The following is a 25,915-nucleotide window of genomic DNA, read 5'->3' as shown; positions in this document are numbered from 1 at the left end:
CACAGATAAAAGGACTAGGGCCAGTAGACAGCAGCAGAGACAGGTAATAAGAAATAAGGTGTGAAGTGCTTTGGCTGATACAGAAATGTGTTAGGTACAAAGGTTTGAAGGGAGACTTACTAGCTTGAATTTATACTAAATGAGAAACTTAGAGTGATGAAGAGGGAAGAGAGTTGAAGAAACTGGTTAACTTTAATCATCCTGAATGGATATGGGAAAGGTGTAAAGGAAGCAGTGAAACCTTCATACAAATAGAGATGGATGACAGAGTCATTCAGAAGTAGAAGGAAAAACATTAAGAGGATGAGAAACAGGTTTAAGTAGAGAAACTGAGAGGACAAGATTTAAAAGGAAAAAGGTGTTTTTTAAAGGCTAAAGACAGTAAATTTCAGAACCAAAATATATATTATGAAATGAAAAAATAAGATGGAAAGAAAAAGATAATTGAATGAGGAGAGTAAGAAAAAAAAATTATATGCAAATAAATTATGTGAAAATAGGGGAGAAATAGAAGCAAGAGTGAAATCAGAGAGTAGAATGGATTAAAATCCCTGAAAAATGCAGAGCATAAAAGGGAGTTGGGAGTGGGTGGCTTGTTTTATGCTCGTATGTCAACTTGGGTAATCTATGGTGCCCAGGTTTTGGTCAAACACCAGTCTAGAAGTTGCTGTGCGGATATTTTTTACATTTGATCAACATTTAAACCAGTAAATTTTGAATAAAGCAGATTACCATGTATAATGGGAGGGCCTAATCCAATCAGTTGAAGACCTTATAACACACACACACACATACACACACACTATTGATTACACCCTATAGGTTCTGTTTCTCTACAGGACTCTGATTAACACAAGGGAAATATTAATAATGTAGCAGATACTGACAGTACTATTACCAATTTATGAATCCTTAAAACTTACCAGCATTTGAAAGATAAGGCAAATTTAAAACCTGAAAAGATTCATTCCACTCATTCTTAGAAGTTAGATACAAACTAAAGAATTACCACAACTGTCGTTTTAGAATGATCCTCCTCTTTCTTGGCCTCATTCCCACATTTTTAGCTTACTATCAACAGTAAAAATTTTACCAAGCTAAATGGCAAAACAAGAATTTTCCACTGTCTGGCCCCCAAAGAACACCGATTTTGACAATCACTTACAAAGAGTGCCTTTGTGGAAGTCTGGGAATCCAGCAAAGAACTAGCACATCACTGGAGCAAAAAAATGCAAGATTAGATACATTGAACAGGGGCAAGAGGAAGTCTCACTTTACTAGTATCATGTCACCCCTTCTCCAAAGTGGCACAGCTCACTAGCAAGAGAGACATTCTCAGCCTGTGATTTCTCCCAAGTGGCCGAGTGAGACCAAGTGAGTGTGTGTCGAAAGAGGCCCAGTGCTTTCTAGCTCCGTCTGGAATAATGAGGTGTGCTGCATCCCTAGGGGCAGGAGTGGCTGAGAGAACAGCAGCCAGGGATCTTGGAGGGTATCCTACTAACCGCTTTATTCTGATACCATCAGGATAATGCAGGAGCCACTGGAGACGCCTTATCTGTGTGTCCTTTCAGTTGGCCAACAGGCGCCCCCAGTACTCTGTGCACCTTTCCCCCCACCCCCCACCACACACACCCTGTGGCTGGATGCCTGTGCCCACCCGGGAAAGCAGGAAGTAGGAAGGTTTGCAGAAGCTAGTGAGCACATGCAGAAACCCAGACCTACTGCAGGCTTAGGAGAAAGCAGTCTCCTAAAAAAAGAGCATTTGGCACTACCCTAGGGAAAGCAAAAGGGAGGCTGAGAGCTAAACAGATGACAAAGTGCACATAGAGTGTATTTATAAATTGCGTGTCACTGAAGTGAAAAACCTGGCAGACTTTGATGGTATTAAAAAGATTAGCCCATCATTAGCATATCTTGAAGAAGTAGGCAACATGCGTGGATTAAAAAGATAGGAATGAATCCAGCCGTGTAGAAAATAAACAAGAAATTTATTTTCTTTAAAATATTGGTTAGCATGTAATTAAGGAAGGTAAGTTATAAAGATTTGTTTTAAAAGCACACAATCTCTTATAGAATGTATATTTTATGCAATCCACCAAATTCAATATAATTATGCTCATCTTGAACATAATATCAAGAGTATATTATTTTGCAACACTAAATAAGAGGTATTTTTATAGTTGAAACAAGATCTAAACTTACGTAATACTTGTCTGGTACTCCTTAAGTAATTTACATGTGTTAAATTCATTTACTCTTCATGAAAGTCCTATGAAGTGTATACATTGTCTCCAATAAAGGTCAGGATACAGAAATAGAAAGATTAAATAACTTGAACAGATCACAAGGCTAGTAGGGAGTGGCAAAACCATATTTGAACCCAAACTTTCTGGTTTTCTTAATTACTACCATGTTTCCCCCAAAATGAGACCTAGCCGGACAATCAGCTCTAATTCATCTTTTGGAGCAAAAATTAATATCAGACCCGGTCTTATTTTACTATAATATAAGACCGGGTATAATATAATGTAATATAATGTAATATAATATAATATATAATGTAATGTAATATAATACTGGGTCTTATATTAATTTTTGCTCCAAAAGACACATTAGAGCTGATTGTCCGGTTCGGTCTTATTTTTGGGGAAACACAGTACATGTTATCACCCCAAATATCAACTCTATGCAAAATGCCATGCGGCAACCATGCACAGCAAAGCACAGGAAAACATGTTTACTGAGTATATACTTTATGTGTATGTCAATTTGCTAAGCACTCCTACCAACCTCACGAGATAAGTGCAAATGAGGAAACAGAGGCTCAATGATCTAAGGTAATTTGTCCAAGATCATAGAGCTTGTAAATAATAAATCCTCTACTCAAGTCCAGGATCTTTGTAATTTCCACTAACTGAAGTGGGAATCAATGAAGAAACCAATATTTGTTGAACATCAGTTGTGTACACTTCTTTGTGCCACTGGTTGGGGATATAAAGTATAGTTCTTATCCTGAAGTGTTCACTTTTGTGTAAAGACACTATGCTCAAGTAAAATTAAGCAAGTTTTATTTTCAAATCAGAAAAGTAAATCTAAGTAGTCCCTTAATACAAAATTATTTTACAGACAAGAACACCCAGATTAACTGGTTTAATAAGGTCACAAAAACAGTAGCAACAGAACAAGAATGACTGACAGCCCAGAACTTTTGACTTTCCATCCAGCCATTTCTTCCCTGCCGCACACTTGCTTCTGCCAACAGAATGGAACAGACAGAAAAGCTCTAGTTCAAATGAGGAAGAGAGTACAGTAGGCTGGACCAGTTGACACGCTATCTGTTTAAGATCTTATTTAGGAGGTAGTTTTTTTGGATATCTGCCAGTTCATTAGAAGAAACAGGATTGGATTTATTTCAAAGCAAATATAAAAATACAAGCATTTGTTTCATAATTGTGCAGATGCTATTGATTTTGCTACACTGCTGTGTCCATAGCAATTAATGTCCAACATCAATTGTAATAGATATAGAAACATACTAACTATACATTATTTGCACAAATTTAAAAAGTAGGGGCATTAGCCATTAGAAGTGATGGCAATTGAACATGACAACTTGGAGATACTTGTTTGTTAAGATTCCACAATAATAGCATTTCAGAGTTCTTGCAGCATTCCTGTTAAATAACGGCTTGGACAGCTCAACAACAAAACTTGATTCCATTTAGCTAAAAATTTCCTTCCTAAACCATCTGGGCTGGCAGGTGTTCATCATCAGATCTGAGTTGCTATGAGACTGGAACTTGCTAATGCTAATGAGATATAGAGACAGAAGCCTAAATTTTGCTCATTTGAAACAACTTTATATTTGCCACTACTAGAAGTACAAGCACTGCCTTATGCCTTTCCAAAATGCAAAATTTGTAATTAAAGTTTCCCAAGGAGGACGTTCTAGTGATCAAAACTGACAGAGTAAATTGATGGCATGTGTGTTTGTTTTCATTTTAAACTCTGTGTGAATCTTAATCCGTTCCCTCTTACTTGGTAGAGAGCAGGTCCCTAGTCAGTATATAATTTTAAGGTGAACAGGCAGGAGAAGAAAAGAAGCATCTTTTCTCTCATGTGCTAGTTGTATACCTATCCTGATAGGAAGAAGGGCCTCCAGTCATTTTCATAGTGATCATAATGAAGTGTGTAGGAAACACAATAAACAAAGTTATAGAAAAATAAGATTAAGCTGGTGATTTCAGTAGTTTTAGTGGTCAGCCACCATCACATAAAATTCATCCTGATGGTCACAAAAAGGCAGACAGTCTGTAGGTAGGGCAGAGTTATAGAAAATGTAGACCTGATACTCAACAGGACCTTGAAAAAATAGAGAAATGGCTTTATAGAAACATGATGAAGATTAACCAAAAAAATTGAAATTGCACATTTGGAGACCAGAATTACTACTTAGATCTAAGTAACAGAACCAAAAGATACGTGGAGTCATGCAGGATCCTATGACGAACATGGGCATATAAAAAAATGTTGGCACATTGGATGCATTAGTAAAAGTGACAGTTAGTGTTTTTATTTTCTCAACATTGTGTTGCTATATTAAGTAGAGATTATGTCACAATGTTCACATGACACAGGGGAGGAGTGCTCATTGTCTTCATTCTAGGTTCCAGGCTGAAGAAGCAGCAACTCTCTAAGGCATGTTCTCCTTATGGCAGACTTGATGTTGTGGTATATTAAGAAATATATATTTGGCTTTGTTTCTGGTTCCTAGTTCCTAAAACTCTTGTATTTTATTGGTTGATAAAGAGCATCTTTTATTATTGTATTTGGTTCTTCATACAAGAGCTGCCAAGACCCTTGGAATGTCCAGAGTGCTAAGGGTGACTTTTTACATGCTAATAAGATGACTGGTGGCTGAAGGCCCCTATGTAGCTTCAGGATAGGAAGCTGTTGCCAGAAAGACCAAAGCACTATTAGAGGATTGGAAGTTTCAACCCCATGAGCAGAGAAGAGGGACTGGAGATTGAGTTAATCACCTATGGCAGATGAAATCATCAATCATGCCTACATAATGGAACTCTATAAAAATTCTTAACTGTGGGGTTTGGATGGCCTCTGGGTTGGCATACTCATCTCCATGACAGGAGGGTGTCACATTCTAACTCCATAGGGACAAAAGCTCCTCAGCTCAGATCCTCTGGTCTTCAAGCTGTGTATCTCTTCATTTGGCTATCTATTTGCATCATGTATAATATCCTTGATAATAAACAGTAAATGTAAATAAAGTGATTCCCCAAGTTCTACAAGCCATTATAGCAAATTATCCAAACTGAAGAAGGGGGGTGGGAACCTCTGATTTCAGCCAAGTCAGACGGAAGAGTGGGGAACCTGGGAACCCACTACTTGTGATTGGTATCTAAAATGGGGGGACAGCCTTTTAGAACTGAGCCTTTTATCTGTGGGCCCATTAGTGTAAGAGTTAAATCGTAGGACACCTAGTTGGTACCTGCAGAGAAGTAGAGACTATCCTGATGTGGAACACCCACATATTTGGTGTCAGAAATGTTGTGAGTAGAGAAAGTTTTCCTTTAGCAGATTAGAAGAGTACAAAGGAATTATGCCATGCTTTATAAGGCCTCAGCTTAGATGACACATTGTAACTTCAGATCACATCCCATTGGTTTCAGCAAGTCACATGGTCTACACCACAAGAGCTTGGGAACAGGAGTGAATATTTGCTGAGTTACAACCTAATGTACCACAACTTCTATGAAATATAACTTAGCAATATATATCAACACAGTCCCAGAAATACTACTTCTAGGATTTTATCCTACAGGTATATGGTGCAAATATGAAATTATGTCAGTAGATGATTTTTAAAGTAAATTAAGTTACCTCAATTCATTATATCTATGCAGCCCATTAAAAATAATGAGGAGACACTATATATCCAATTGTGGAAGGATCACTAAGATGTACTATTAGGTGTAAAAGCAAGAGGAGTATATATAGTTACTATAATTGTGGAGGGAAATATAAATATGCCTGAAATATACTTGTATATGCATACTATCTCTGGAAAGAGTTATTAGAATCTGGTGATAACAATTATTCCTTGACCTTTAAGCAGCAAGGAGAAATGAGTGGCTGGAGAGAGGAATAGAAGGAAGACTTTCTTTTTTTCTGTATACTGTCTTTTTATTATTAATAAATCTGGTATAAGGCACATTTTTACTCATTTAAGAAAAATGCAAAAGCAATATATAAGTTAGAAATATAGAATTCTTCTCATTTTTCATTGTTATGTAGTTGCTGATAGTCCAGCATTTTCTGACTATCTGACCTTTATGTTCCTCTCTCTCCCCTCGGTGAAGCTATGGGTACTCTAGAAAACTTCAGCTCCCTGTGTAAACTATTGCATCAGGGATACCTGGTTCTGCCTCAAAAACTGCTTCATTTCACTTGTTCCTCTTTAGATTCCTACACTTTTCTCTCTGCTTAGTTTTTTCCTCTCTAACTCTTATAAAAGGGTGCTTTGCCTTGCTCTTCAGGTTCCTAAATCCACTTTCATTGCTTTTTTGAAAACTTCACAACTGTTTATTCAATTGCATTGGGTTTCATGGATCTGTTAAAGAATTTTCCAGATACTTATTAAAGATGGTGAGAAAGTTTTTATTCAAGAGAAGCTTTATGCAACAGGAGTTTTGCAGTAGGGGAGAGGGGGTCAGGCTCAACTCCTAATACAACAAAAACAGATGGAGATTTATTTCCAAGAAGTAGGGTGGAGGTCAGTAGATAAAAATTTTCTAGAAAGAAATACCAATTCTAGAAATTGGTAATTGGGAATTCTTGCTAGACCTACTCAACAGAACTCTTGCTGAAGGCAGGCCAGGATGATAGGATATCCAGGATGGGTATGAGGAATTTAATCAGATATTAAGGATGGAGGATTTTCAGTTAAGTGACTCAGCAGGATTCTTGTTAAAAGTATATTAAGTGGGCCAAAGACAGCTGAAAGGTGAGACCTACTCAAAAGGTACAGTCAGGGGAGCCTGACTCATATTTGATCAAGGAGAGTCTTCATCAGTCCTCATCTAGTCTCCAACTCTTACCACCTTCTGATTCCTCTCGTTAACTTCCCTTCTTTTATCTGTTTTGCTCTCTATTTGTCAAATTTCTGCAGCGGTCCCTAACTCTTCTCTTTCTATTAGGCAGAAAAAAATCCCCTTCAGTTCTATCTTTAGGCCTCAGGCAAGAGATTACTGCCCTGGGTCCCGCAATGTAGAGACCTCAGCTCTGACCCTCTCCTCAGAAGCCAAGTTGTCAAGGGATCGGTGGATGGAACTACCTTGAGCCCATGCTTCTTCCCCTTCTAGACTAATTCTGGGGACTGGCAGCACTAGAATTCCCTGACTAAATGACCCTCAGCCAGGTCCAAGAGGCTGTGCCCCACTCCTGACTGTCCATTACAACCAGAGAAATTCAAAGAGCCTAGAAACTTCTAAAATCAAATCTGGCCTTCCAGATTGTTATAAAGATACATTTGTCAAGGTAGAAGGATAGTCATCTTATGTAATGGTTTGTACCTTGATTTATAACTTAAATATGTGGGCCTCTGTTTGTATTCTTGCTTTGGGCCCTGAGATTTTTTTTTGGTCAAGAGCTGGTCAGAATCACCAAAACCCATGTTCATTGGGCAAAGTGTGTGTTCCCCTCCTGTCATGTTGACGATAAGTGGCTCATTAAAATATCCTCTAAGATGAGTCCTGGAGACCCCTGGTGGGGGTGGCGTGTGTGTGTGTGTGTGTGTGTGTGTGTGTGTGTGTGTGTAAGGCCTGATGAGTGAGTGCTACCAAGTGTAAATGCACTTTCAAAGACCTTATACTCCTGCTCATATAAAGTACAATCTTTTTTTGGATTCCAACTCTAGTTAACCCATACAGTGAGTATGCAGCTAAGGAATAGATTTTATAGGGAAGATTAGTAGCTGGAGATGGAGCTAGAAAAAGTTGTCTCAGGCAGTGGAATAAAGTATCTGACTGCATTTTGCTGGGCAACTCAGATGCCACCCAAGGGCAGCTTGGTAGATAGCCCACATTGTACCACCAAGGCAATAACCTGTTATGTCACACACAACTTGTAAAAATAATCCAATTAGGTAACTTATATATCCCTGTGTCTCAATGGAGAAGGGAGATTGGATGTCTGAACATTTGCTTTAGGGGAAGGGGATAAATCTGCCTCCTACTTCCCATTGATACGTAGAGCTAATCACTGAGGAGAAAGTAAGAAACGAAAAACAAACAAAAAACCCAAACATCTACAGAACAACTATTGGGACCATTTGCTTTCTGGGAATAAAGGAATAGAGTATGTAACCATTATTCTTTTGATAGTTAACTAAAGTTTCTTGGCAATAAAAGCAAGAACAGGGAGACTTACCAAAAAGAAAACTGACTGAGATTCTGTGAGCCTGGAAAACTTGGACTGGGGTAGTGTCCCTCAGGAATAAAGACTATAGTGTACTGAGCTATAAACTTCACATTACACCCTTAGCCAAGTATAACATGGGAGGAGAGAGTCATCCTCTTTAAAGAACCTCAGCAGCTGAAATGTTGATAACTAAGCTGCAGATAATGGCAAGAACAGCAGAAGCACAAACACTTCTTGAGTGCACAAGACATGGTTTTCAGCGGACTTGTTCTTCAAGTCCAGCTTCAGCACGATGATATATGAGCATGCAGAATCTGCTCCTCATACATAAGAATACGTACGTTTACTGGAGTAGGGAAATCTCCAAGAGGGATTTTGAACTTTCTGCTTACCTGAGCATATGATGTTCAAGCAATTAATTTGAATATTAAAATAGATATAGTCCTATATGTGCTATAGGCTTATGAAGTGGATATAGGATACAATCTGAATGGTACTCCAAATTTTTCCTCCCAAGGAATAGCTCAGGCCTCAAGAATTCATGTCACCCTATCAGTAATTCCCATAGTTTTTAATATGTTTTGTTAAGTCATTGAAAGCTTTTGTTGAAATGCAAGTGTTATGTAAATCATTGGTTAAACATGAGTGTGTTAAATTAATGTTATGTAGAGAGGAAGATAGCAGAATTCCAATACAGTAGATTGATTGCAAAAAGAAACAAGTTAAATTTGTTTAAGTAAGAAAGCAGGTACAGTTTTCCTTTTTTTAAAAGACCCATTATTGAACAGATAGCAAACTGAAGGTACAGAAATCAAGTCTGAGAAGTTCAGAGAAACAGTGAATGATGCAATTTTGTTGTTGTCCTATTTTAGGACTCTATCTTTTGTAGTTATACAGTTGTACCCAAAAAGATTCTGTAATTTATACTGAGAATAAAAACCAACAAGTAAGTCTTAAGTCATAAATAAGGTCATGGTTAAGAGTGCAAAGATGCCATGAAAAGTGATTGAAGTGTGGGTGAGTGGTGAAGTGGGATGTTTGCTAGACTAGGACACGGAAAGGAGGAAAAAATACAGAAAAAAACAATCACTAGCACAATCTTTCCTTTCTTTGCCCAGTCACTGACAGCAAAACAGCTTTGTCTTCCACCCCCACCCCCCACAAATAACATAAGGAAGAAGAGTATATTTGCATATTCTGTGTTTACCTGGTCACCAGAAAATACTATCTATCCAAAACCATTCAGATTTCAGTCAAACCAGTAGCCAGACTTTAAAGGATACAGTTGGCTGTAAGAGAAGTGATGGCTGATTTCATCAGAATCATCTTTGTCTGATTGAATTGACTTTCTAAACAAAATCTGAATTTTCAAACATCTGAGACAAGAAGACATTATTAATAAAAGCACATTTTTGAGACATGTATCCTTGTGGCTTTCAAAACCTGGCTACACTTAAAAATCATCTGGAGAGCTTTTAAAAAAAATACTGGTGCCTAAGTCCCTTCTTATAATAATTAAATGTAAATCTTTAGGAATAAGCCTGGCCCTTGGTATTAAAACAAATGAACAAACAAACAAACAAAAACTCCCCAGGTGATTCCAGTGTGGAGCCAGGGTTTAGAAACACTGACTGGAAGAGCCTCATTGTCTACATATTTGTATGTTCTCTGGGACAAACTGATAATACTCAAGTTTCTGTTTTCCTGAGAACTGATAGAGTTGTTGTTTCAAGGTGTGGTAGATTATATTATTTTACCACAATTCTTTCATCCCTCCCTCACTTTGTCATTGCTTTCCTGTTGGTCAAGTATATTTTTCCACAGTATTGACTTCAGGTTTGACTATATGACTTTTATTAACTAATGAAATGACACTTGTGTCAGTTTTGATCTAAAGTATTAAGGGGCATGGCAACTGCCCACCAAGACTCAGGGAGCTTACCTCTCATCCCATTAAGAGAGCAGGTAGCCATGAATCTTTCAACCTGAATCCAGGAATGCAGCTATACGAAGTTTGATCCCAGTCCAAGGTCTAGAGTCCCAATTCGTCCAGCTAAGCCAATCTGAATCTACCCAATATCAGCAAAACTGCAACAAATATGTAACATGATGAATACAAAATAAATTTTCTTGAGGTAATCCTGAGATCTTAGTTTTGTTTTTAATTCAGCATTAGCATTGTTGCAGGGGGAAAAAAATGAAACAACTAATTCACAAGTACTTCTTTGTAAAGAATCTATATATAAAGCATTATCTAGCAAATAAGAGGTGCACAATAAGTATTAATATTTTATGTTTTTATGTAAGGTTTGTTTAAATTTGATAACATAGAAATGAGAAATCACCAGATTTTAAATTGTTTGGATTAAATTTAATTCAATTATGTCAAAAAATAATGTGGTAATCATTAAAGTTTAAATAAATTAAATGGATTGTATCTCTATGGCCTGCTAGTTATTCTGTCCTTTAATGAAGAGGATTCTTAGAACTGTTTTTTCCAGTAGATAAATGGATCATGTTTGTGGAAAGTATCTGTATACTTAGCAAATGTGTGTATATAAAGCTCAAACATTGTACTGACTTGGAAATATTACCTGTATTTCTAGGGTACAGCCAAATGTTCAGTTAAGATTCAGAGAATACAATTTATCATCTAAAAATCTAGGCGTTGAGTCACTGAGACATATTTGATAATTAATGCTTAGAAATTATTAATAGCAATAAACAGATAATACTTCTTGAGCAATAACTGAGTCGAGACAAAGAGTTATGGATAAAAACCCTTCAAAATGTTTTTTGTGATATATTAGGAGTTATACTAACCCTTTGTGATATATTAGGAAGTTATAGAGAGTTGGATAAGGAATCACAAAAATCTTTGAAGAAGAAACTCTTGGTTAGAAAGCAAAAAATGTCCTAATTTCAATTAAACTATCTTTGAAACTCTCTTTGCCTTGACAAAACATACTGTGATTCACTTTACAAAGTGTTTTAGTTCTTTTTAATAAACCCTTTTTATTTCTAAAATGGTTTTCTTAACTTCTTTGTAATAATTATAAATTACTTTATATCTGCTTTTTGATGATCCATCAGTAATTACTGAGGGATTTATATACATAAAATAGAGGTACTGAAAAAATTACCTTTACATTATGGGTAAAGCAAGATGTAATTATGTTGTCACTTCCTCATGTTTTGAGAATTACAAGAAGGCATTAAATAAATGCAAAGAAGACCCCAACTTTTTTTAGTCTATGAAACTGCCATTCATTTGTGAAGCTATTTTATAGCAAAGGCAAAAATAGCATAACAGAATAATATAAGAAATGCAGGGCTCACAAAAATGGACTTTGGTGTCCAGGTGTCTGAAAAAAAAAGCATTAATTTTACAGTATCTTGGGGACCAAGCTGATGCTCCACACATAATCCACAGTGTCACAAATGTCCTTAGTAAACCACATTCCCAATTGCAAAGCCTTCACACTTAATATAGCAGAATGTCACTCTGTGCTCACTGGGTTGCCAAAAAGTGCTAGCAAGGTTACCACTGTGTCCACTATCTTCCCCCTGAGATGGGAGAAAGTAGACAATTCAAATTAGGTGTAAAGGAAGGAAGTAAGTAGGGTAGAGTATTTTTTATCCAGAATGTTTGTTTGAGCCTATGCTTCTTGTTGGTTAAGTCTTATTCCATGCATAAACGTGATCCTTGCATTGGACTTTCAAAATATAATAATAGGATGCTAACATTCTCCTGCAATCAATGAATGGTGGCCTATGACTAACTGTTATATTGCTCTTCATTTGTTCATGTTTTCACATTTTTTTTCACTCACATTCATAGGTTATGTACAAATGTATGGTAAATGAGTGCTAGATATAAATCCACAAATATTATAATACCAGAAAAGCTATCATTTATGGGGAATATATATTTGATAAGAAAAAGTCATAAGTCCAAAGGAGAAGGTCAAGTTAGCACTTAGCTGTAGGCAGCCTGGGGGCAATAAGACACCAGGAAATGTTACTGAGAAGGTGTAGGTTCTTTTAAGAAAGTACAGCCAGGCTGCTTTTTCCTTTTGTGAGAGGGAAACTCCTAAAACTTTTCAATCATAGATTAGTTAAATAAAGGGATAATCTCAGAATTCCTGATACAGTGAAGGTAGGACATGAGGCAGAAAAATTGTAGTGCCTAAGAAAAGTTTATGGAGACAAGTTGTGCTATTAAGAAATGGAGGAACATAAAGTCGTAACTCACATCTAATCAAAGACATCAGAATTTAAAACAAGTAGAAGGAAGAGATGGTTAAAAGCAAAAATGGAGAAGTAAATACTATTTATAAAACATATATATATACGTGTATTATTCGTAGGGCACATCATATGTACGTTGCAAATTTTTAATGTTTGACTTTCCCTTTTATTTAAGAATCTAATGTTTCATGCGCAGACATCAAAAAGGTTAAAAATGACAGGGCAGATTCCTTGTAGACATGATTCTTAAATTAAAATGTTATAGAAGAGTATTAAAACCCTCAGTCTTCAGGTTTTTTATCTATATAATGGGCAGATAGGACTAGATAATGTCTGAGTTCTGTTCAGTAGTACCTTTTGTGATTATTAAATGAGTAAGTTAATTAATTAATGGATAAAGTTTATTATCCCTTCCATCTCACAGTTTGCAAATTAAAAGTGATATAATTTTGTTCTCATTTGAAACCCATGCAGCAATCAGCACGCTTGCTCTACTTTCTAAACACGGTCTCCATTCCCCCTGCTTGAAGCTAATCTTTGTACCATAGATGATAAAAGAGATAAGGAACATTTCCATACACTTATATGGAGTAATTTACAACATATCTTATTAAGTAATGAAGGAGGGGAGGATGTTTATGTATTAAAAAAGGAATGATGGAAGAGAAAACCAAACATCAATAATGACTGATTCTTCAGATAGAGGAAAGGAACAATGTGAAAGGTGTAGAATAGAAGCAAGGCTTCTGTGAATGTAAATTGTTTCAGAGTTTTTATTTTGAACGTATGTAAATATATTTCATAACTTAAGAAATAAAATTGGAGAAAAACTATTTGATAAAGAGTTGAAAACATTAAAACAAATGAACTTTATATATAAAGTTGGTGGCATAATCAAAAGAGAAAAACATTATTTCAAGTGACTTTAATAAATAGTATTAAATATATAGGTTTTTTTGTTTTGTTTTTTTGTTTTTTGTTTTTTTTTTTTTGAGGGAACCAGCAAGCACATTTATTGTGAAAGAAATATGGAAATTCTTAACTAAAAAAAGCGGTTTAAACAAATAATATGTTTAATATGATCTCATTCCCTGGGCAATGAGAACATATGTTTTCACTTTCTTATTTTTATCTAATATTATACATAGAATTTTCTAAACAGCTTTACTGAAGTATAATTTAGCTACAATCAAATTCACCCATTTTAAACTTAAATGTGGAGTTTGGTAAGTTTTGGAAAATGTAGATGGTCATGTAACTTTTATCTTGGTCAACACATAGACTATTTCCAAGTCAAAAAATTCTCTTGAGTCCTTTAAGAGTCAATACGGTCCCTCAACTCCTGACTCAGTGATTACTGATCATTTCTGTCACTTTGATTTTTATAGAATTTTATATAAATATAATCATCAGCATGTGATCTTTTGTGGTGTTTTTTTTTTTTCCACATAGTGTGATATTTTAGTTTGTCCATGTTAACACCCATATCAGTAGTTAATTTCTCCCTATTGATGAGTGTTATTCTATTATGTGGCTATACCACAATTTGTTTATCCAGTCACCAGATCACAGCATTTGAATTATTTCCATGTGTGGCTAGTATAAATGATACTGCTTTGAACATTTGGATATCAGTCTGTGGGTGGACATATATTTCTCCTGGGTAAATACGTAAGAATGAGAGTTCTTGAAATTTCTGGTTGATATGGTAAATGTATGTTAAACTTCTTAAGAAAATGTCAAACTCTTTTCCAAAGAGACCATGCTATTTTCAATTCACATGTATAGAAATGTATGGGATTGCACATGCATTTTAAAAATGACATAAACAGGAAAAAGTTGCAGACTCCTTTGCAGATACCAATGGGAACATTCACAGTTTGAGAAAGTGATCTGAGGGCCTTTGTGGCACTAACAAGAGTAATTCCCCTGATTTCCATTGCAAAGTTCTGCTCCAGTTACAGAGTTCTGGCTCTAGCCTCTGCACTGTAGTCCTCCACTCCTTGCTTTACCTCTCTACTTCTTTAGTCTCCGCTTTGGCTCTCAGTACCTCTGCAAAAGCTCTGCCTTTGTCTTTGTTTCCCCAGGCTGGGTTCTCATGTCTTTCTATCTGGCCAGCCCCATTTAAATGGATTCTCTTCCAGCCCACTGTCCTCCCCTGGATGTTCCATTATACTGTGTTCCATTATACCTCTTTTCAAATAGAAAGTTGTTTTCAACCAGAAGTTCCTTTTATTGGAGGCCTTGGAATCCCAGTTTTCAGGAATTACACGAGGGCCTCCTTCACCAGGAAAGTGACCAAGACTGTGCTTTTAACTATATCTCTCACAGTAATTTGTGTGATTTTTAAAGCAAAAACCTACTTTCTGTGGTATTCCACTTGACCCTGGAGAGTGTCTTACTTTCCCTTGGTGCCTATTTAAGTGGATACTAGCAAGTTGCCATCATTCCCTCCATGGGGCAGAGGGTGTTTTAGTCTGAATTTGGGGAACGTTGGTCTAGGCCCCAGTGTCTGCCCTATATACACTTCCCTTGAATTTTAGCAGTTTAGCAGTTAAATTTACTACTGTTGGCCCAACTGCTCATGATTCCTGAAACATGTATTAAAAGCTAGATCCAAACTGTGATCCTAGGATAACCTAAGAAAGTAAGTTGAATAGTCCTGAATTCTATAACTAATGGACTTGTATAACTAAAAGAAGAGAGGTGTCCCATTTACTGAGTCCACTAGGAGCAGGGCAAGTTTCTCAAAGGCAGTGCATGTGATGGCTAAGGACAAGGGAAAATAAGAAAAGGTTTTTCTTTTTTTTAATACAGCTCTATCACTTGCTACCTTTTTTAATCTTGGCAATTTACTATAAGCTTAATGAACTTTAGTTTCCTCATTTGTAAATGTAAATAGTCATACTCATCTCGTGGGATTGTTAAAGGACCAAATGAAATAATATATTTAAAGTCATTTACCCAGGACCTGACACATGATAAATAGTCAATACATATTGCATGTGATATGACCTATTAATCCTAGTGTTCCTTAAATGTCCTCACATGGCACAAAGCATGTACTGTCTACATAATTTAGAATTAATTTATTGTAGCTTGTTATTCTTGTGTATGGTTCCCTACAGAATGCAGAACTTACTAAGTGCAAGCTATAGTCAGCCTCATAGTGGTCTATTTAGATGGCTTTACAACTACAATGTTATTTTGTGTGGTGAAAAACAATTTATTGAAAATGAAGAAAAATGTAAATGATTCCTGTAAAGAAATTAAATTAATGTTAGGTACTAGAACACAGATGTTTTGTGTGCCATACCTATGCAACCATGTCATTAAATTCAAATCTTTAATTAACTGACATCTGTTTCTTGTTCAATTTGGAAATGATTCATCGAAACCATTTGCAGAAACAAGTACACTTGTGAAGAAAAAAAAAATGTTCCTGACCTTTTCTCCCCTTCTATTTTTTATACTTTATTATTGTTTTTTAAAATTGACTGGTGACTGACTCAATGATTCAGAATTAAGACATATCTGACACTCCAAAGCCCATTTATCTTAATTCTTAGCTTCATATACTGTACAACAAAAGATTCTATAATAAAATCAGAAACACTAAATAATATTAAATCATGAAAAACAGGTTGCTGAAACTTTGGCAAGATAGTCTGGTTAATTTTAGAAGAAAAGCAGATGAGCTAATTTTAGACTAGTCCTGAAGCTCAGCTTCTATTTATCAAGAAACACTAACATTTCAATTTAATTAAAAAATTATTTCTGAGTATCTATTTATTAGAAAAGGAGCTATATTTCAGCTGACCAAAAAAAAAAAAAAAAAAAATAGATGGGGGCATTAAATGAAATATGAGATACATTTATTCAAATTCTAATTCTGAAACTGACTTTGTAATGTAGTTAGCCTCTCTGAATTCCATTTGCTTACAAATAAGTGATAATAATATTAAGACCAACATCAAGGGGCACAGTGAAGAGTGACATAAATGTTGTTTAAATGTCCACTGTAGTAGTGCATTATTCACAATAGCTGCTTAATAAGTAATAATTTAAAACTACCCATGAGTAGCTACCCAGCTCCTCAGAACCTGCTTCCTACATGTTGGCAATTTCCCACATTAGCCATCCATTTTGTCATGATAAAGCCAGAAAATTTGAATTCTTAGCCTCTCTTGTATCTAAGGCTGGGCATATGCCCTAGGTATAGAGAGCTGAGCTGCTAGGTGTAGAAGTAGTTGACTAAAGCAACAAGACCAAAATGAAGTAACAGTCAAGCCTTTAATAACTTACTTTGATAATATCTAAACCACAGACAGCGCTGCCCTCTCCCCCACCCCTTCTTCCATTTTCCCCTCATGGAATGGCTCACAGTTCAATGGTCAGGGGCATAGACATGGGGGCGACTCACTGTTGACAGAGCACTGGACAAAAGCTTCCTACAGTTGTATGGCTACAGGGGGCACCGGGAAGGGTGAGAGCAGAAAAAGACTGGGTACTAACTTAGAGTGAAGAAAAGTGTCTTCAGTGTTCCCCCCCACCCACCCCCCGCCCCGAGTAAGGAGGTTTCAGAAGAAGTGCCTGAGGAAGGCCTCTCTGAAGGACCCAGGAAAAGAGGTCTCTGAATGAAGGTACCTGGGTTAGGAATGCAGATATGCATATGAGCATGGCCAGCCATGGTGCCGGAGCCCTCACTGCAACTCCCTTCAAAGACAGCAATTTAATGCACACCTCATCTGGTGCAGCAAGAGAAGCTTTTTTCTGTCCTCCTCTGAGGACTGCCAGATAAAGCCTTTGTCATGCCTGCTGTTGAGCCTGAAAAATCACATATAGAATATTAGTCTGGGAGCTGAAGTCCTCACTGTGATCCTTCAATCAAGTAAATCAAAGAAGGTTTCAAAATAGACTTGCACAAAGTGAGGAGGTGGTCTCATTTGATGGGGGCGCAGGGGCGGTATTTCTCCTTTCAAGCACAAAGAACCATCTAGTTGATTCTGATATGGCAGAGGTGAAGCTCCTTGCATTTGAACCTGACCATCCTCATTGCTGAGTGATGAAAGCAGTGGGGCCACGAGACCCTTTCTCAGCCCATTGTGTGATTAGGTCTTATTCTTGGTTGCTTAGTTTCAGAGACTGATCGTCTGAACTACCTGGCTATGGTGCCATCTACCAAAGTGAATAGTGGATGATCTCAGTACCATCTGCTGAAGAAAAGTATATGCTAAATCTAGAGTGAGACCTTATGTGCAGTTATCAGGAGACATATGTATGTGGAGTTTTAGTATTCTGAATAGCACTTTCTAGTCTCCTCATTTGGTGAGATTTATTTACTTTACTTTTTTTTATATTAGAAAATTCTTTGTTTATAAATTTATAGAATGAGGATACATGAAATATATATTGTGTTCAAGTCTTGGTATAGTACCAATAAGATCATAAATATTTTAAATTAGCGATTAATTTAAATAATTAATAAATAAATTGCCAGAAGCAAAGATATCTATTCACCTCCATTTACGTGAAGCCATCATAAAGAATTTGATCTCAAATTTAAAGACAGATTACTTTATTAAATGTAAATTCAATGAATTCAGGAAATAGGTAGTTTTAGTTTAAATTAACAATTCTTTATCATGATTTAAGCTCTATGAATATTAACATTATTTCACTTTAAGAATATATTTAAGGATAAGTAAAAATAATTTAAAAAAATAAACGAAAAAAATTTGTCCCTTTTCCCAAAAACTCAAGTTAAAATATATTGATGTAAAATCAGAATGATTTCTAAATATTATCAGGACATTAAACTTGCTGCACTCCTATTGGAAAAACAAACATTGATGATATAGATTGAATTTGGATTAAATTATCCATTATGATGGAAGTCTTACTTTGGTTTCTTAATGTGACTGTTTAGGAAACTTGATAGAAACAGTCTCCAATCCTATAGTGAAATTTTTAGGTAAAACAGACACAGATACCTAGCTAGTTTGCTATCTTAGCAGGATAAAACACTCCCCAAATTAAATAATTTTATTGAGATCACTTCCCACTGATGCCAAATGTATTTTCCCAACATATGAGTATACACGCTTAGACATTATTTTTTTCTTCACCTTTAGAAAAATTTTCATTCTTTTATTGCCTCTTGTTAAAATGGAAATTGGTCTAAAATCAAATACTAGTGTTTTAAGACAAGTCCTCATAGGTAGGAGTCAGGAGGAAGTGTTGAGGGAAGAGGAATCTTTCAATATCATTCCTCTCAGAGTTTTGTATTATGGCATCTGTGATGTTTTATAACATCACATAGAGTTATCACTTCCTCCTTCTCCTCACCAACTTCCCAATCATGGTCCTTGGGACTCCTTCAATGCCAAAGTTTTGTTGTATAGCCATGACCTTTACTTATATAAAATCTATAGTAAGAATGGAGAAAAAAGAAGAAAGAGGGAAAATGAAAAACATCTCTTGTCCTAAATCTGGATCAAACCCAGAAGAAGGAGAGTTCCTTAGAGGAACTTTGTCAGATTTAAGATTTCCTGGAGAATCAGCTCTGCTAAAACATAATACATAGATTTAACCAAATTAATTGTAATTGGGTCAAATTATTTAACACATTATATCCTTTATCTCCATTTTCCAAAAATATATATTCAGTCTCTAAGGAGCTAGCTAGTAGCTCGCTAGCAGAGACTTTGAAGGAAAACATTGAGCTTCTTAATTAAAATCTGAAATTACATTTTATAATAGCTTAAGTGTTTAGGTGCTCTCAAGTATAACACTGGAAGAATTCAAGTAAGATACTTGCTTGGCATAAACAAACAAGTTAATCGTAAATTTTACCTGCTATACCTTTAATTCACAAAATATGATATTCAATAATATTGATACGTTCTGCTTTTTGCTTTTGTTTTACTTGGATTTGTATGTTAAAGGCATTTTTAATTCTACCCTTGCATTATTTTAGAAAGTGGGGCAAGGGACATTTCCTTCATAAGCTTTTAGTTTTCACTCAGTCAAATACTATCAGAATTTGAAAGCAAAGAATTAAAAGTTTCAAGTGGAATTGGAATCAAAGAAAAGAGGCTTCTGTAAACTTTAAATCCTACCACCCCCTTTCCTAAGCCTTTTTTTTCTTTGTTTTGCTGTCTCACAGGGTTGTGGGGTGAAAAATGTGGATCAGGAACATGTTTGGCAAATCATAAACTCTGCGTAATTAAGTAAGGCCTTACTAATTGCATATCAAGGGCAACAATTAGCAGTTTATCCTCTTGTTTTTTGTCATGTCTCTGCTTTCATTTATAACTTATAAAAATCCAGAGTTTGATATTTATGTAATTTAGTAAAATACTTTGGTGTTTACAAATATCACTGAGAATAAATTTAGAATATTTTAGGCAGAAATGAGGCTACATGCTTAAGATAATTAAGGTTATCTTTTTATTTTTATTACTTAATCATGATTTTCCAAGTTCAGCTAGCTTGTTCAGTGTAAGAAAATATGTTTTATTTCTAATTAAAATAAAACATAAAACTAATTGGAGTGATGGGATGCTTTTATTTTTCTTCCCCTTGCTATGATTTATAAAACTTCCAGACATACTAAGATATGAATGCATTAACATTTCCTAACTTTTTAACCAATGCAGACTTTTGTAATATTAGCTTATCCTCTTTCCCACATATTTCTTAAGGAGTTTTGTAATCATCTTTCCCTCTACTCCAATTCACTATTCAAACACTTGGAAGCGATTCAATGAAAAAGTTTGTTAAATTTTTATAAAATAATTTATATGTTTTTATTTATGATTACATTTCAGATGTCTTCTATAACATATTTAGCAGGATTCTTGATAACAAAATGTTTTACTAGTATGAGGCACTTATGTTTCATGCAGAGTCTGTCTTGACAGAGTCTTTGCATAATTCAAAGCTTATGTAATTCAAGACAAGGCATAACAAAATGGTGAATATTTCTGTCTACTAGTATACAGAATAGTGTCACATAACATTAACATAAACATAGTTTACAATCATTCTTTATTCCTCAGCTTAGGAATTATGCTAATTTTAATCACTTTTACATTTTCAGGATTCTCATATTTCAATCCTTGTCAATGAAGTGAGATTTACTAACCCATGTTTTTAAATTTATAAAATATGTCATTCCCAAAGAATATTCAAATATATAAAACAATACGGTAGATAAATGATTAAGGTTTCCTCTTAAAAACAAAGCATGGTGACATAAAACTCCCACAAACTTGTATTCTTCATTTGCAAATTCTGGTATGATGAATACCTAGCCACAGACTAGCTCTTCTGCTGCAAACAACTATAAAATGTACAAAAATGTTAGGAAAGTAATTGTAATAGGTAGTATAATGGCTTCCTCAAAATGTGCATACCTTAATCCCCAGAACCTGAGAATAAATTACCTTAGACAAAAAGGGAATTTGCAGATGTGAATAAGACTATCTACCTAGAGAAGGGAGAGTATCCTTCTGGATTATCTGGGTGGGCTTAAACATGTCAAACCTTCCTAAACTGTGTTAGAGAGATGAGACAGAAAGAGAAGAAAAAGAGAAGAGAGATGTTATGTGAGGAGGAGTCAACCCATCGTTGCTGTCTTTGAAGGTGAGGAAGAGGAGCTATGAGGTTGTTGTAAAAATGTTGGAAAAGGCAAGGTAAGACCTCTAGAAACACGGCCCTGCTGATACCTTAATTTAGTCCAATGAGACCATGTTAGACTTCTAACCTACAGAACTGTATGATAATAAATTTACATTGTTTAAGCCACTAAGCAAGTGGAATGTGTTATAGCATCAATAGCATGCTACTCAGAATTTGGTATCTAGAAGAAAGTACTGCTGTAATAAATACCTAAAAGTATGGATGTGGCTTTGGACGTGGGCAGTGGACTGAGGCTAGAAAAATGTTGAGGGACATAATAGGAAAAGTATAACATGACCTTGAAGCATAACATGACAGACTATTAGTAGAAATATGGACATTATGACTGCCAGTGAGGACTCAAAAGGAAGTGAGGGACATTATGGTAAAAATTTTAATCACTCTAGAGAAAGCCTAAATCATCATGGAATTATTGTTGGTAGTTATATGTATACTAAAGGCTTTTCTGGTGAAGTTCCAGATAGAAGTGAGTAACATGTTTTGGAAACTGGAGGAAAGAGGATGTCTTTCTTATACAGTGACAGAAAACTTAGTGAAATTGTGTCCTGCATATAGGTGAAAGCAGAATTTTTCAGCAATAAATTTGGATGTTTAGCTGAGATTTCCATGCAAAGTGTTGAAGGTGAGTCTTGTTTTTGTTTTCTTTTTTCTTTTCTTGCTGCTCATAGTAAAATGCAAGATGAGAGAGATAAATTGAGGGTAAAACTTAACATGGAAACAGAACATGGTGATCTGGGAATTTCTCCACCTACTCAGATGGCAAAAAATGCTAAACTAAAAGGATTCATTATCAGGAAAGAGTGTTCTCAAGGAAAAGCCAAAGCATTGCTCAACTTTTTGCTAATAACTCTGAAAAACCAAAAGCTCAGAGTCTTCAGTCACACAAATCTCTTTGAAGAGATTATGATATGACTCAGATGCTCTCAGTCATTTCCGAGTAAACAAAAATAGAGAGAGGATTATGTAGGTTAGATGTGTGGATGAGTCCTTTATCTAATGGAGTGAATTCCATGATATATATGGGACTTCTAGAAAGTTCTTGAGAATTTTATATCATCAGAAATACCACCAGCTTGGACCAAAAGGAAAAAGACAATAGCAACTGAAAGTACCCAGATCCTCCAAAATTCTACAGGCAAGAAACAAGTTGATAAAACTACTCAGCTTGCAAACACAAGCTATCTTTCATGGAAAAAGAAAGACATCTTAGAGGACAGAAACGTAAGCCTAGATAGCAGAGTTTCAAACTCAGAGGACAGAATTGCAAACAACAGAGGATTATTCCCAACCTTTGAAACCTAATGGAATTTGCCTGGTGGATTTTGAAATTATTCGTGACCATTGACACTGTTTTTTTTTTTTTTTTTCTCAAAATTTTCTCCCTTTTTGAACCATAATGTCTAAACTATTATCTTGGCTCTGTCCAATCATTGAAATGTAACTGATTTCTGTCCACCTGTGTTAGACTTCTGACGTATAGAATTCTAAGATGACAAGTTTGCATTGTTTGATCCACTATTACACAATATTTTTCAGCCATTGGACAATAAGCAGCTCCTGAGCGTAATTCCTGAGAGAAGGGAAACACACAAAGTGAGGCCCATGATCTCCCAGGCTTTCTGTCTGAAGGCGGTTAACGAACTGAAGTCAATAGAGCTAAACAGAGCAGACTGGTCTTTCTGAGCTGAGGAAGCTAAGTTCAGAGGTTGGGGCTGCTGAGATTGCCAGTGCAGGGTACCTCAGAGAAGCAAGATTCAGAGAAATTTGCTGCAGAAATCTGAATGAGGTCTCTTAAGTTTTGATGAATTACTAAGCTGGGCCTGTGCAGGGTGAAACTCCATGAGACCTAACCGAACTGCTACCAGGGAGCTGTGCTCTAAATAGAGGTTTAGGAGGTCACGAATTTCTGGGAGATACCAGATTTAGGACAATTCAGAGAAAAGAGACATTGCAAAACACTGGAGATTCAGTTGAAATATTGGAAAGGCTATGTTTTAGGAGTAGCCCTTCTCTAACATTAGAATTAGAATTATTTTGTATGTGACCTAGAAAAACTTAATAACATGACTTGAAAATATCAAGCTACTTTGCTAGTAAATTAACTGCTTGTCAGAATAAATTCAGCAATCTTTATAGGAAAATAGCAATGTCTAGATTATCAGCACTATAATATCTACAATATTCAGCGTAAAATAAAAACTTATTTGAGATATGGCACAGGAAAACATTAATCATAAGTGGGGAAAACATCAATCAATTGAAATAGACCCAGATATGAAAAACATGCTGGAATTAGTGGGCAAGTATTTTAAAACAACTATTCCAAAAGTGTTTAGGAATTTAATGAAAAGGATGGAAACGATGAATGAGTAGATTAGAAGTACCAATTGAAAAATGCCTACTATTAAACAAATAAACGGAAATTCTAGAATTGAGAAATTCAGTTTATGAAATAAAATATTCACCTGTTAGACTTAACAGTAAATTGGACACTGCAGAAGAGAGGACCAGTGAATTTGAGACAGGGCTATAGATGGCATCCAAATACAGACATAAAATGGTTAAAAAGAATAAACAAAGCTTCAGTGAACTGTGAACAATATTAGGGGGTCAAACATAATTCATTGGAGTCCCAGCAGGAGAAGATGAATGGAATAAAAATATTTTAAAAATTAGCGGCTGAAAAATTTTCAGATTTGTAGAAAATGTTCACTCTGAAGATCCAAAAAGCTCATTGTCCCCAAGTCTTATTAACATAAAGAATGCATGAGATATTATAGTTGCATTGCTTGAAAATAAAAGTACAGACTAAAGCTTAAATACAACTAGAGGGTGAAAAGAGACACACAATATACAGAGGCTCAAGAATAATCATGACCATTGACTTCTCATCAGAAATAGTGTAAACTAGAACAAAACAAATTCCATCTTTAAAGCAATGAAAGGAGAAAAACAGTCAACCTAGAATTATTTATAGAGTATAGGCATACTTAATAAATAAAAAGAAAATAGAGATGTTTTATGATAAAAGCAAAAAATGAGAAAACTTTTCATTAATAGAAGTACCACAAGGCATGTTAAATTTAATTCAGAGAAAAATGACACTATATGGAAAGTTAGGTCTACACAAAACAATGAAATATATCACAAATGGAAAATACGTCATAAATACAGAGTACATTTTTCTTCTTTCTTAAATTCTTTAAATTTAATGAATTGCTTAGAATCAAAAATAATAATGACTTGTGGCTTTTATTTATGAGATATATAAAGGTAAAATGTGTGACAAAATGAGCTCAAAATATGGGATCAGGGTAAATTAAAAAATACTATTTTTAAGTCTCTCCATTATACATGAATGCATAATAATTATTAGCACACTGTTGTAAGTTAAGGATGTATATTATAATTCCTAGATTAACCAATAAAAATACAAGAAACATGTATAATGAAATGTCAATGGAGAAAATAAAATGGAATGTTTAAAAAAAAACTCAGTTAATGCAAAAGAAGTTAAGAAAGGAGGGGGAAAATAAAACAAATCAACCAACCAAACAATTCCCACATGTGCTAAATAGAAAACAAATAGCAATTTGTTAAACTTAATCATATCAATACGGTACAACTCTTTAGACAAGAATTAGTTGTACCTGTGATAAAGACCAGCCTTCCAACTCTAAGAATGTTTTCTAATTTCCTAAGTTAAAAAAAAGAAAGAAAAGAAACCCAACACAACATAAAATAAAATAAAAAAACAACCTTTGGAACACAATGATAAAATTTGTTCATCATATTGCTCTCATCAGTCTGGAGATTGTTGTCACTTTTATCAAAATGCCACACTTCATCCCTTGGGGTTTGGTCACTGAAAAGGTAAATATGCCTTCCCATCAGGTGGATTCCTGAAGATTACCTTCTAGGCACAAACCCAGTATGCTGAATAAATAAACAAGAGGGATTCTGTAGAAGTAATGGCTTCAGTTCCTTCCTGTTATTCTGCAGCTTATAAAATTTACTAACAGCAAGAGTTATGTATATCTGCGCATAAAAGTAACTGCTTGGACTATATCATGTAAATAGGTTAAACTCCACAACCATGATGAGTTGTCACTCTGTAAGTACCCCCTAACATACTCTGCTATCACTGGACACACTGGTGGTATGTTAAAGTGGAAAAACAAAACATAGGACATAACATTGTACAAGGGAAAAAGCAAATATTTACTTCTACAACCTTTAGGATCATCATCTTAAACTTTCCTTTGGTAGTAAGTGAAATTTCTTATTGCATGATGTGAAATTTAGCATATGTTTATGGCCTAATCACTATTTTTTTAAAAAAACATTGAATCCAAAGAGCTCCCATCCATGTAACATGCAGTGACTAGAACATACAAAAGTCAATGTTGGACAGCCCCAGTTCGTTTTAGGAAGTTGTCCTAAGTTATGACCTGCTTATTCTTGACTGCTCCTGTGTCTCCTTTCGGGTCCAGGATCCCTGATTCCTTGTCTTTTCTAG

The sequence above is a fragment of the Rhinolophus sinicus genome, linkage group LG02, assembly GCF_036562045.2.
Source record: "Rhinolophus sinicus isolate RSC01 linkage group LG02, ASM3656204v1, whole genome shotgun sequence".
In the NCBI taxonomy this organism is placed as follows: domain Eukaryota; kingdom Metazoa; phylum Chordata; class Mammalia; order Chiroptera; family Rhinolophidae; genus Rhinolophus; species Rhinolophus sinicus.
Note: the sequence above shows the minus strand (reverse complement) of the source record.